The following is a 14,283-nucleotide window of genomic DNA, read 5'->3' as shown; positions in this document are numbered from 1 at the left end:
TGGCTAGATGTTGGCCAGTCAAAAAATATTAGTTTTTCATGCCCAGATAATTTCCATTATAATAAATTTCAGTGGATTGTTTTGATTTTATGGACACAAAAAAATAAAAATTTGTTTCAATTCATTTTATGAGACTAACAAAGTCCTAATGGCTACAGAAAATAAAGAATCACAGAAAGAACACGATGGCCTTTAATTACAAAATGTATAAAGTATAATGAAGGATTTCCTATAACTAATAAATGATGATATCATTTGTTAAAAGACTGGATCATAGAGTACTAATAAATTAATACATTTCAAACAACAATAATTCTTAAAACTTCTTAGTTTACTGTGAATAGAAAGTCATTGAAAATTTAACTTTTCATTATAAAAAAATCAGTGTAAAAACATTATTTATTTTTTGCTTCCTTAGTGTGGTATATTATCAATAACAAACATAAAAAATTCTGAAGCACTACAAGTTTCACCATTAAACTTTTTAAACGACAAGATTATTCATTGTTATCCCCAGTACAGAACATTATTTTTCTTGGATTTCAGCCTTTGTAATAGTGTATGAAAAGTAATTAAAGGTCTCTGCTTGTTAATATGCTGTTTAGGTTGGTCATAACTTTCCTTCCAAGGAGTAAACGTCTTAATTTCATGGCTGCAGTCACCATCTGCAGTGATTTTGGAACCCCCAAAAATAAAGTCTGCCACTGTTTCCCCATCTATTTGCCATGAAGTGATGGGACCAGATGCCATGATCTTAGTTTTCTGAATATTGGGCTTTAAGCCAACTTTTCCACTCTCCTTTTTCACTTTCATCAGGGGGCTCTTTAGTTCTTCATTTTCTGCCATAAGGGTGGTATCATCTGCATATCTGAGGTTATTGATATTTCTCCTGGCAGTCTTGATTCCAGCTTATGCTTCCTCAAGCCCAGCACTTCTTATGACGTACTCTGCATATAATGGATAAATTCTCCCCAAATTAATCTTTAGAGAAACTAAGGTTTCAGTCAAAACTCTACTTTTCTTTACTGTAATTAAATCCTTTAAGAAGTCACCTTATAACATAGACATTGTAACAAACATCTTGAAGAGACTGAATCTTGTTCTTGTCATCTCTTATTAGAAATAATGTCCAAGTTTACTCTCACCTGAGTTTGCCTTTTTTTTTTTTATCTATTTGAGTGACAGCCTACTTGACTGCTGAGAAATTCCTTTTCCTCTTTATCAGGAGATTTAGAGGGAAAACATACATGCCTGTATTACCAGATCTAATCTTTGTTCACACTGTGGCTTCAGGGTTCTGCAGACCCCCTCAGGTAACCATCACAGCATTTTAGCTGCTTTATGCTTATATATATATATATTTTTTTAATTTGATTATACAAGGTAGAATTAATAAAGAACTGGCATTAATGACGTTGAATAATAGAATTGTCAGAAGAATTCATGAAGTTAGAATAGATTTGCAACTAGAAAAATAAGTTTTAAGGAGTGTATTACTGGCCACCACCAACATTTTCCAGCAAATGGAGCTCCTACTAGCAACCTGTTGACTTGAGACACAGCCTGCTCCACTGTTTTGCTGCTGGAACTTGCCTTTTACATGCAGATGCTTTTTAGTATCTCAATCAGCATTCTCCCTTAGCATTTTGGGGCATAAATCCCTGCTTATTGGATTACCGGAAGTAACCTTAAACTTCAACTTTATCTCTCTACTTCTCTGTACAGAAATGATCATCCCTCTTCTTTCATTTAAAAATAACTGTTTAGGTAACTTATATCCCTTACTTCTTGAAAATGTTCCTTCAAACTAGAACACAAGTCTTTTTCTATATTTGAAAGGTTGGGAAGAGTATATTCCTAAAGGAAAGTACACTGTTTCCAAAAACACAAATAGTATTATCATCCCTTAAACTACAGCAAATGCTGCTACATGATGCATTCAAACAGAAGTGAAATGTGTAAAAATGCAAAAACCTGAATAAAAAACATGGAAGTTTATATAGTTTAATACGACTGAGGGCTTCCTATGCCTGACTCTGAATGATTCTTTAATTAAAATATGGCCAAATAGGACAATTCAACATGTTACTCCTGTAATAGCAGGAAGCAATAAATAAATAAAACAACAGCAACAAATATGATGAGAGAAAGGAAAGGAAACTAAATAAACATTTGTAGTAAAGAAGAAAATAAAATCAGAATTATGAAAAAAAAATAGTTCTAAAATGAAAACTCAGAAAAAAATATTTCCAAAGTGTATCAGTTCAGTTAAGTCACTCAGTCGTGTCTGACTCTTTGTGAACCATGGACTGCAACATGCCAGGCCTTCCTGCCCATCACCAACTCCCGGAGTTTACTCAAACTCATGCCCAATGACAAGGAGATGCCATCCAACCATCTCATCACTCTGTGATCCACCTCTCTTCCTGCCCTCAATCTTTCCCAATGTCAGGATCTTTTAAAAGAAGTCAGTTACTTTGTATTGGAGTTTCAGCTTCAGCATCAGTCCTTCCAGTGAATATTCAGGACTGATTTCCTTTAGGATGGACTGGTTGGATCTCCTTGCTGCCCAAGGGATTTTCAAGAGTCTTCTCCAACACCACAGTTCAAAAGCATCAATTCTTCTGTGCTCAGCTTTCTTTATAGGTCAAGCCTCACATCCATACATGACCATTGGAAAAACCGTATCTTTGACTAGATGGACCATTGCTGGAAAAGTAATGACTCTGCTTTTTAATATGCTGTCTAGGTTGGTCATAACTTTTCTTCCAAGGAACAAGTGTCTTTTAATTTCATGGCTGCAGTCACCATCTGCAGTGAATTTGGAGCCCCCCAAAATAAAGTCTGTCTCTGTTTCCACTGTTTCCCCATCTATTTGCCATGAAGTGATGGGACCAGATACCATGATCTTAGTTTTCTGAATGTTGAGTTTTAAGCCAACTTTTTCACTCTCCTCTTTCACTTTCATCACGAAGCTCTTTAGTTCTTATTCACTTTTTGCCATATGGGTGTTGTCTTCTACATATTTGAGGTTATTGATATTTCTCCTGGCAATCTTGATTTCAGTTTGTGCTTCATCCAGTTCAGCATTTCTCAAGATGCACTCTGCATGTAAGTTAAATAAGCAGAGTGACAATATACAGCCTTGACATAGTCCTTTGACTGGCTTTGCATAAACACTGTAATCATTTGGAAAGAACTGATATCTATGATACTGTCTTGCAAACATGATTGTAGTATTTACGTCTCATGATATCTGTAGTAAATCTTGTGGTTAGTTTTGGGGTTTTTTGTGTTTGTTTTTGGTCGACTTTCCTGGTGGATCAGATGGTAAGAAGTCTACCTGCAATGTGGGAGACATGGGTTCTCTCGCTGGGTTGGGAAGATCCCCTGGAGAAAGAAATGGCAACTCACTGCAGTAGTCTTGCCTTGAAAATCCCATGGACAGAAGAGCCTGGCAGTCCCTAGTCCATGGGGTCACAAAGAGTTGGAAACAACTGAACAGCTTCACTTTCTTTATATTTGTATATTCTGGGATTTTGGAATATAGTAGATTGTTATATGTTGACATTCTACACAAGGATTTCACTAAATTCACTATTATAATTCTAATATTTTATAGGTACTTTTGGAATTTCTACATATATATCTATATTATTAAAAAATAAAGACAGTTTAATATTTGCATCCCTGTCATTATGCTCTTTATTTTCCTTACATAAACCATATATAATAAAGCTATCAGTAAAACGATATATTGATGTGATAACAATAATTTCCCTTGTGTGATTTCTGATTTGGTGGAAAACTTTAAATATTTTGACATTAATATTTCAGCAAGATACTTACTTTATTGTTTTTAATATACTCAGGTGCTTAATTTTCTTTAAATTGACATTGTATTAAGATATATTTTTCAGAAAAAAAAAAAAACAAAGGTATACCCTTTTATAAAAAGGCTTTGCCTTGATTTTATTGACTTTTTTTTCTAAATATGCTTCATATTTTTTTCTAGAAATTTTTTCTGTCAATTCAATGAGTTACATAAATTGGTTTTGATTGTTAAAGTATTTCTTTTTGTCCTAAAAAACTTACTAATGCTAAATTTTCAAGAAAGAGATTTTTGTCTGCAATGTGCCTTTTAAAAATATTCTCTCAGATTTTAGCCTTAAGAATATAGTGATCTCATACAGGATTTAGGAAATATTCTCTCTCTAGTTTCTGTAAGAGATAGGGTATGGTTGACGATATTTCTTCTGTATATTACTGGAAATCAACTCAATTCACTTCCATCGCTCAGTCATGTCTGACTCTTTGTGAGCCCAGGAAACACAGAACGCCAGGCCTCCCTGTCCATCACCAACACCCAGAGTTCACCCAAACCCATGTCCATCGAGTTGGTGATGCCACCCAACCATCTCATCCTCTGTCATCCCCATCTCCTCCTGCCCACAATCTTTCCCAGCATTAGGGTCTTTTCAAAGGAGTCAGCTCTTAGGATCAGCTGGCCAAAGTTTTAGAGTTTCAGCTTCAACATCAGTCCTTCCAATGAACACCCAGGACTGATCTCCTTTAGGATGGACTGCTTGGATCTCCTTGCAGTCCAAGGGACTCTCAAGAGTCTTCTCCAACACCACAGTTCAAAAGCATCAATTATTTGGTGCTCAGCTTTCTTCACAGTCCAAGTCTCACATCCATACCTGACCACTGGAAAAGCCATAGCCTTGACTAGACGAACCTTTGTTGCAAAGTAATGTCTCTGCTTTTCAATATGCTATCTAGGTTGGTCATAACTTTCCTTCCAAGGAGTAAGCGGCTTTTGATTTCATGACTGCAAACACCATCTGCAGTGATTTTGGAGCCCCCCAAAATAGAGTCTGACACTGTTTCCTCTTTCCCATCTATTTCCCATGAAGTGATGGGACCAGATGCCATGATCTTCGTTTTCTGAATGCTGAGCTTTAAGCCAACTTTTTCACTCTCCTCTTTCACTTTCATCAAGAGGTTCTTTAGTCCCTCTTCACTTTCTGCCATAAGGGTGGTGTCATCTGCACATCTGAGGTTATTGATATTTTTCCCGGCAATTTTGATACCAGCTTGTGCTTCTTCCAGCCCAGCGTTTCTCATGATGTACTCTGCATAGAAGTTAAATAAGCAGGGTGACAATATACAGCCTTGACGTACTCCTTTTCCTATTTGGAACCAGTCAGTTGTTCCATGTCCAGTCCTAACTGTTGCTTCTTGACCTGCATACAAATTTCTCAAGAGGCAGATCAGGTGGTCTGGTATTCCATGTCTTTCAGAATTTTCCACAGTTTATTGTGATCCACACAGTCAAAGGTTTTGGCATAGTCAGTAAAGCAAAAATAGATGTTTTTCTGGAACTCTCTTGCCTTTTCCATGATCCAGCAGATGTTGGCAATGTGCTCTCTGGTTCTTCTGACTTTTCTAAAACCAGCTTGAACATCTGGAAGTTCATGGTTCATGTATTGCTGAAACCCGGCTTGGAGAATTTTGAGTATTACTTTACTAGCGTGTGAAATGAGTGCAATTGTGTGGTAGTTTGAGCATTCTTTGGCATAGCCTTTCTTTGGGATTGGAATGAAAACTGACCTTTTCCAGGCCTTCACTGCTGAGTTTTCCAAATTTTCTGGCATATTGAGTGCAGCACTTTCACAGCATCATCTTTCAGGATTTGAAATAGCTCAACTGGAATTCCATCACCTCCACTAGCTTTGCTCCTAGTGATGCTTCCTAAGGCCCACTTGACTTCACATTCCAGGATGTCTGGCTCTAGGTGAGTGATCATACCATCATGATTATCTTGGTTGTGAAGATCTTTTTTGTACTGTTCTTCTGTGTATTCTTGCTACCTCTTCTTAATATCTTCTGCTTCTGTTAGGTCCACACCATGTCTGTCCTTTATCGAGCCCATTTTGCATGAAATGTTCCCTTGGTATCTCTAATTTTCTTGAAAAGATCTCTAGTCTTTCCCATTCTGTTTTTTCCCTCTATTTCTTTGCATTGATCACTGAGGAGGGCTTTCTTATCTCTTTTTGCTATTCTTTGGAACTCTGCATTAAGATGCTTATATCTTTCCTTTTCTTCTTTGCTTTTCACTTCTCTTCTTTTCACAGCTATTTGTAAGGTCTCCCCAGACAGCGATTTTGTGATAATATGCTCTTATTTCCTTTTTAAGACTGATTGCATATTCTTTATTCATGATATTGGTAATTATAATTTTTCTAAGTTTTTCTCAAGCATTTTCACATGAGTCTATCCATTTTATTAATCTTTTCAAAGATTCAACTTTTCACTTGTTGATTTTTCCTGTTTGTCTTATTTTGATGTGTTTAATTTCTGATATTATATCTATTATTTCATTTTTTCACTTAATTTAAAGATTTCAATTCAGTTCAGTCACTCTGTCATGTTTGAATATTTGCAACCCCAGCAGCACTCCAGGCATCCTTGTCCATCACCAACCCTGGAGCTTACTCAAACTCAGGTATATTGAGTCAGTAATGCCATCCAACCCTCTCATTCTCTGTCATCTGCTTCTCCTCCCACCTTCAATCTCTCCCATATTCAGGGTCTTTTCCAGGGAGTCAGGTTTTTGCATCTGGTGGCCAAAGTATTAGAGCTTCAGCATCATTCCTACCAATGAATATTCAGGACTGATTTCCTTTAGGATTGACTGGTTGGGTCTCCTTGGTGTCCAAGGGACTCTCGAGTCTTCTCCAACACCACAATTCAAAGGCATGAATTATTAGTGCTCAGCTTTTTTTATATTCCAACTCTCACATCCATATGTGACTACTGGAAAAACCATGGCTTTGATTAGATTGACCTTTGTTGTTAAAATAACATTTCTGCTTTTTAATATACTGCCTTGTTTGGTTATAAGTTTTCTTCCAAGGAGCAAGGATCTTTTAATTTCATGGCTGAAGTCATCATTTGCAGTGATTTTGGAGCCCAAAGAAATAAAGTCTCTCACTGTCTCTATTGTTTCCTTACCTATTTGCCATGAAGTGATGGGACCAGATGCCATGATCCTAGTTTTCTCAATGTTGACTTTTAAGCCAACTTTTTCACTCTCCTCTTTCACTTTCATCAAGAGGCTCTTTAGTTCTTGTTTTCTGCCATATGTGTGGTGTTATCTGCATATTTGAGGTTATTGATATTTCTCCCCACAATCTGATTCCAGTTTGTGTTCTATCCAGCCTAGCATTCCCCATGATGTACTCTGTATGTAAGTTAAATAATCATGGTGGCAATATGCAACTCTGATATAATCCTTTCCTGATTGGGAACCAGTCAGTTGTTCTATATCCTGTTCTAATTGTTGCTTCTTGACAGGCATACAGATTTCTCAGGACGCAGGTCAGATGGTCAGTATTCCCTTCTCTTTAAGTGTTTTCCACAGTTTGTTGTGATCCACAGTCAAAGGCTTTGGCATTAGTCAGTAAAGCAGAAGTAGATATTTTTCTGGAGCTCTCTTGCTTTTCTAACGATCCAATGGATGTTGGCAATTTAATCTCTGACTCCTCTGCCTTTTCTAAATATAGCTTGAACATCTGGAACCTCATGGTTCATGTACTGTTAAAGCCTCGCTTGGAAAATTTTGACCCACACTTTCCTAGTGTGTGAGATAAGGTCAGTTGTGCAATATTATGAACATACTTTTGCATTGCCTTTCTTTGGGTTTGGATGAAAACTGACCTTTTCCAGTCCTGTGGACACTGCTGAGTTTTCCAAATTTACTGGCATATTAAGTACAACATTTTAACAGCATCATCTTTTAGGATTTGAAAGAGGTCAACTGGAATTCCATCATCTCCACTAATTGTGTTCCTAGTGATTCTTCCAAAGGCCCACTTGACTTCGCATTCCAGGATGTCTGGCTCTAGGTGAGTGATCACACCATCATAATTATCTGGGTCATGAAGATCTTTTCTGTATAATTCTTCTGTGTATTCTTGCCACCTCTTCTTAGGATCTTCTGCTTCTGTTAAATCCATACCATTTCTGTCCTTTATTGTGCCCATCGTGCTGTGATTCATGGGATTGCAAAGAGTCAGACACGACTGAGCAACTGAACTGAACTGAACTGAACTTGCATGAAATGTTCCTTTGGTATCTCTAATTTTCTTGAAGAGATCTATAGTCTTTCCCATTCTATTTCTTTCATTTGTTTCTTTGCATTAATCACTGAGGAAGGTTTTCTTATCTCTCCAAGCTATTCTTTGAAACTCTACATTCAAATGCCTGTATCTTTCCTTTTCTCCTTTGCCTTTAGCTTCTCTTCTTTTCTGAGATATTTCTAAGGCTTCCTCAGAAAACCATTTTGCCTTGTCGCATTTCTTTTTCTTGGGGATGGTTTTGATCACTGCCTCCTGTTCAATGTCATGAACCTCTGTCCATAGTTCTTGAGGCACTCTATCTATCAGATTGAATCTTTTAAATCTGTTTGTCACGCCCACTGTATAATCGTAAGGGATTTAATATAGGTCATACATGAATGGTCTAGTGGTTTTCCCTACTTCCTTCAATTTAAGTCTGAATTTGGCAATAAAGAGTTCATGATCTGAGGCACAGTCATCTCCCAGTCTTGTTTTTGCTGTTTATGTAGAGTTTCTCCATCTTTGGCTGCAAGGATATAGTCAATCTGATTTTGGTATTGATCATCTGGTGATGCCTGTATGTAGAGTCTTCTCTTGTGTTGGTCCTGGTGGAGTAGAAGGACATGCACTTATCTTCTCCTGCAAGAACTCTAAAATTAAAACTTGCTGCTGAACAACTGTCCACAGGAGAATGTTGGATCCCACCAAAAAATGATACCTCATGTCCAGGGGCAAAAGAGATGCCACAGCAGGATGGTAGGAGGGGTGAAATTGCATTTAGAATCAAACCCCTCACCCACCAGAGGTGCTCAGAAGGCTCTAGCAAAGTTTTTGTACACCAGGACCCAGAGACCCCACAGAGACCTGGATAGAACTGTGTTTGAGTGTCTCCTGCAGAGGGACTGGTCGTCAGTGGCCTGCTACAAGGGCAGGGGCTCTGGGTGCAGCATACTTGGATTTGGCATAAGCCCTCTTGGAGGAGGACACCATTGCCCTACCTCAGAGCCAGAAAAACTTACACAGACTCTTGGACAGCACAAACAAAACCTTGTGGGCACCAGAACCCAAGATAAGGGAGCAGTGACCTCACAAAAATTTGACTCAGCCTTGTCCATGAGTGTCCAGGAGTCTCTGGTGGCGGTGTTGGTCGGCAGTTGCCTGATGCACAGCCAGAGACACTGAGTGCAATAGTGCATGTACAGGACCTTTTGAAGGAGGTACCTTATCTTCCTTATATTCACCATAGTTTGGCCTCAGATCAAACAACAGGGAGGGAATGCAGCCCTGCCTATCAACAGAAAATTGGATTAAAGATTTACTGAGCATGGCAAGGGGAAATATCCATAACTTCAGATATGCAGATGACACCACCCTTATGGGAGAAAGTGAAGACGGACTAAAGAGCCTTTTGATGAAACTGAAAGAGGAGAGTAAAAAAGTTAACTTAAAACTCTACATTCAGAAAACTAAGATCATGGCATCTGGTCCCATCACTTCATGGCAAATAGATGGGGAAACAGTGGCTGACTTTATTTTTCTGGACTTCAAAATCACTGCAGATGGTGATTGCAGCCTTGAAATTAAAAGACACTTACTCCTTGGAAGACAGCATATTAAAAATCAGAGACATTACTTTGCCAACAAAGGTCCGTGTAGTCAAAGCTGTTTTTTCCAGTGGTCATATGCATGTGAGAGATGGACTATAAAGAAAGCTTAGTGCAGAATAATTGATGGTTTTGAACTATGGTGTTGGAGAAGACTCTTGAGAGGCCCTTGTACAGCAAGGAGATCCAACCAGTCCAGCCTAAAGGAGATCAGTCCTGGGTGTTCATTGGAAGGACTGATGTTGAAGCTGAAACTCCAATACTTTGGCCACCTGATGCGAAGATTTGACTCATTTGAAAAGACTTTGATGCTGGAAGAGGGGGACAATAGAGGATGAGATGGTTGAATGGCATCAACGACTCAATGGACATGAGTTTGGTTAAACTCCAGGAATTGGTGATGGACAGAGAGGCCTGGCATGCTGTGGTTCATGGGGTCAGGAAGAATTGGACATTACTGAGTGACTGGACTGAAATGAACTGAACTGAGCATGGCTCCGCCCATCAGAAATAGACCCAGTTTTCACTTCAGTCACTCACTCCCATCAGGAAACTTCCATAAGCCTCTTATCCTTATCCAGCAAAGGCAGACAGAATGAAACCCACAATCACTAAAAGGTAATACAGCTAATCATATGGACCACAGCCTTATCTAACTCAATGAAACTATGAGCCATGCCTTTTAGGGCCACCTAAGATAGACAGGTCATGATGGAAAGTTCTGACAAAACGTGTTCCACTGGAGAAGATTATGGTAAGCCACATCAATATTCTTGCCTTGAGAACCCCATGAACAGTATGAAAAGGCAGAAAGATAGGACACTGAAAGATGAACTCTCCATGTTGGTAGGTGCCCAATAGGCTACTAGAGATCAGTCAAGATATAACTCCAGAAAGAAAGAAGAGACAAAACAAAGCAAAAATAACACCTGTTGTAAATGGTAAATGGTGATGGAAATAAAGTCCAGTGTTGTAAAGAACAATATTGCTCAGGACCTGGAATGTTAGGTTCATGAATCAAGGGAAATTGGAAGTGGTCAAACAGGAGATGGCAAGAGTGAACATTGACATTTGAGGAATCAGTGAACTAAAATGGAAGGCAATGGGTTAATTTAACAAAGATGATGATTATATCTACCGCTGTTGGCAAGAATCCCTTAGAAGAAATAGAAATGCCTCATAGTCAACAAAAGAGTCTGAAATGCAGTACTTGGATTCAGTCTCAAAAACGACAGAATGATCTCTGTTGGTTTCCAAGACAAACCATTCAGTATCACAGTAATCAATGTTTATGCCCCGACCATTAATGCTGAAGAAGCTGAAGTTGAATGATTCTGTGAAGACCTACAAGACCTTCAAGAACTAATATCTCAAAAAGATGCCCTTTTCATTATAGGTACCTGTAATGCAAAAACAGGAAGTCAAGAGATACCTGGAATAACAGGCCAATTTCACCTTGGGAATACAACTTTTAGGTTTGATTTGTTCTTTTCATTTTCTTAAGCTAGAACCTTAGATCATTGATTTAGAAGGTTATAATAGTTTTCAAATAAACATTTTCCTATACTGACAACAAATTCACACACTGACAACTACTTTTTCTGGTTCTCAAAACTTTGAATATATTTTAATATCAATTAAGCTATATTTTGCACTTGAAATACAATTTGTTGTTTTAACAATAACTTATTTTATTAATGTTCCATTTTATATCTAGACATTTTGGCATTTTCTGCTTATATTTTGTTGTTGTTGTTTACTACATCTATTAATGTCATTGAATTGATCTCTACCAATCTTATTTTATCATCTCTATGATTTCCAGTGGTATCCCTGGTCCTGAGTCAAGGCTGAGGTCTCAGAATCTAGCCCTTCACTGAATTGGTAAATGCCTCTGAGGACAGCCACAGATACACAACTCACAGATAAAAGACTTTTTCCTTCTGCAGAATTTTATTCTTGTTAGACTATGTTCCTTCTGAGGTTCTGTAATGCTTTTACATGTATGATTTCTGTAATTCATTCAACTTCTCTTGTATAAATGAGGTCATTGACCTGCCATAGACTGTTGCAATATACTCATGTTTAAAAGTTTAATACAGATTTTATGCTACTCCTGCTATCTTAAAAATTGTATATGTAATCTAATTTTATAAGTTAAATGATAATGATATTCATGCATTTTTCTGTGATACATGCCTTGAAATGATATAACCATGTTCATTCCTTTCATGGCAATAGATTAAGTTCAGTTTGTAAAGAACATATAGTAAGAATATTGAATGAATTTATAGAACATGCTTACTTTTTATTTCTAGAAATCAATTTAAAGTTGCTACGATACTATCTCCAAAATATATTGTTTCTTCATAGACATGATCATTGATTGCATATTTTATCTACCTTTATACTTGTACTTGGTATAATATTGCAGTTTAAGGGATGTTTATTACTCTTTTCAGCACTTCACTCAAGGGATTTGCTTTAGCCAAAGGCAATTAACATCCCATAGGGTCACTATGCCAAAGCCTTTGACTGTGTGGATTAGAGATGGGAATACAGGACCACCTGATCTGCCTTCTTAAAAATCTGTATGCAGGTCAAGAAGCAACAGTTAGGACTGGACATGGAAAAACAGACTGGTTCCAAATTGGGAAAGAAGTACATGAAGGCTGTATATTGTCACCCTGCTTATTTAACTTATATGCAGAGTACATCATGAGAAACGCTGGGCTGGATGAAGCACAATCTGGAATCAAAATTGTCAGGAGAAATATCAATAACCTCAAATATGCAGATGACACAACACTTATGGCAGAAAGCGAAGAAAAGCTAAAGAGTCTCTTGATGAAAGTGAAAGAGGAGAGTGAAAATGTTAGCTTAAAACTCAACATTCAGAAAACTAAGATCATGGCATCCAGTCCAATCACTTTATGGCAAATTGATGAGGAAACAATGGAAACAGTGAGAGACTTTATTTCTCTGGGCTCCAAAATCACTGCAGATGGTGACTGCAGTTATAAAATTAAAAGATGCTTGCTCCTTGGAAGAAAAGTTTTGACCAACGTAGACAGCATATTAAAAAGCCAAGACATTACTTTGAAAACAAAAGTCTGTCTAGTTAAAGCTATGGTTTTCCCAGAAGTAATGTATGGATGTGAGAGTTGGACTGTAAAGAAAGCTGAGCACCAAATAATTGATGATTTTGAATTGTGGTGTTGGAGAAGGCTTTTGAGAGTTCCCTGGACTTCAAGGATACCCAACCAGTCAATCCTAAAGGAAATCAGTCCTGAATATTCATTGGAAAGACTGATGCTGAAGCTCCAATACTTTGGCCACCTGATGCAAAGAACTGACCTGACTCCTTGGGAAAAACACTGATTATGGGAAAGATTGAAGGTGGAAGGAGAAGCAGATGACAGAGTATGAGAGGGTTGGATGGCATTACCAACTCGATGGATATGAGTTTGAGTAAGCTTTGGGAGTTGGTGATGGACAGGGAGGCCTGGCATGCTGCAGTCCATGGGGTCGCAAATACTTGGACATGACTAAGTGACTGAACTGAACTGAGAATCATCACATGAGGATTGTCGTCTTTCAGTGTCTGTATCTGGAGGCCCTCTTATTACATGTACTGTGTGATGGTTTGCTCCACTTGAACTATTCAACAGTCTAGGTACCCATACCTTTAGATTTTCCTACATGAAGACTACTTCATTCCAAATTTTGTCTCTCATTATTGTATAAACATATAATCTCATCCCAAAGTTTCTTTTTAGTCCTGCCTTATTTTTTCATATCCTTCATAAATATGTTCATTTTCTCTCTGTTCACAGGTGTTATAACCTCACTTAAGATGATAATTATTATCATTTTACCAACATAAGGAGGTGTGGCTGTCAACAATTTTGAAGGGTGAGAAAGTGAAATTTCACCGTGCCTGTAGGCTAACAAAATCACCAGCCAGACAGTTTCACACTGACACAGATTCCTGAATCAGAAACAAAGACTTCACCACTTAAGGTAAAAACAGTAGCTGGAGAATGAACATGATGGCTTGTGCCACTTTCTGTCTTCCAAGAGAAACATGAAAGCCGGGATCCTGCACACAGTGATCCGTGCTTCTATAGAGGACCACTGAGCTGGGGCTTCACTACTTGGTAGTGAATGAAACCAATCCTGCTTTTTGTTTCCAAAATCCTTCAAGTTTGCTCACTGGAAACAAATCCTGAGAAGTGGTCCAGATCAAAAGTGATAAGACCTTGATTTCTTGGAGTATGAATCAATAATGTGTGTATGTCCTTTAAGCCCTATGAGTTGGAAAAAGAGAAAATTAGAGAGAGGTGTATCCCTCAATGTACAGTTTGCTTTTCTATTTATCCTTGAAGGTGAAGATTTGGGGTATTAAAGGAGCATGTTCAGGATTTTCACCATGAGCATCTTCACTGAAAATGTCGTTGACACATAACTAATTGGTCATAAGACAACTTTGCCATAAAAGTTAATATAACTAGTTGAGAATTTGGTTTGACAGTTTGATTACAATTGGCTGACAG

The sequence above is a fragment of the Bos grunniens genome, chromosome 4 (genome assembly GCF_055505025.1).
Source record: "Bos grunniens cultivar Pamir isolate PY7600 chromosome 4, Bosgru_T2T1.0, whole genome shotgun sequence".
Lineage (NCBI taxonomy): Eukaryota > Metazoa > Chordata > Mammalia > Artiodactyla > Bovidae > Bos > Bos grunniens.
This window is presented reverse-complemented; position numbering follows the sequence as displayed.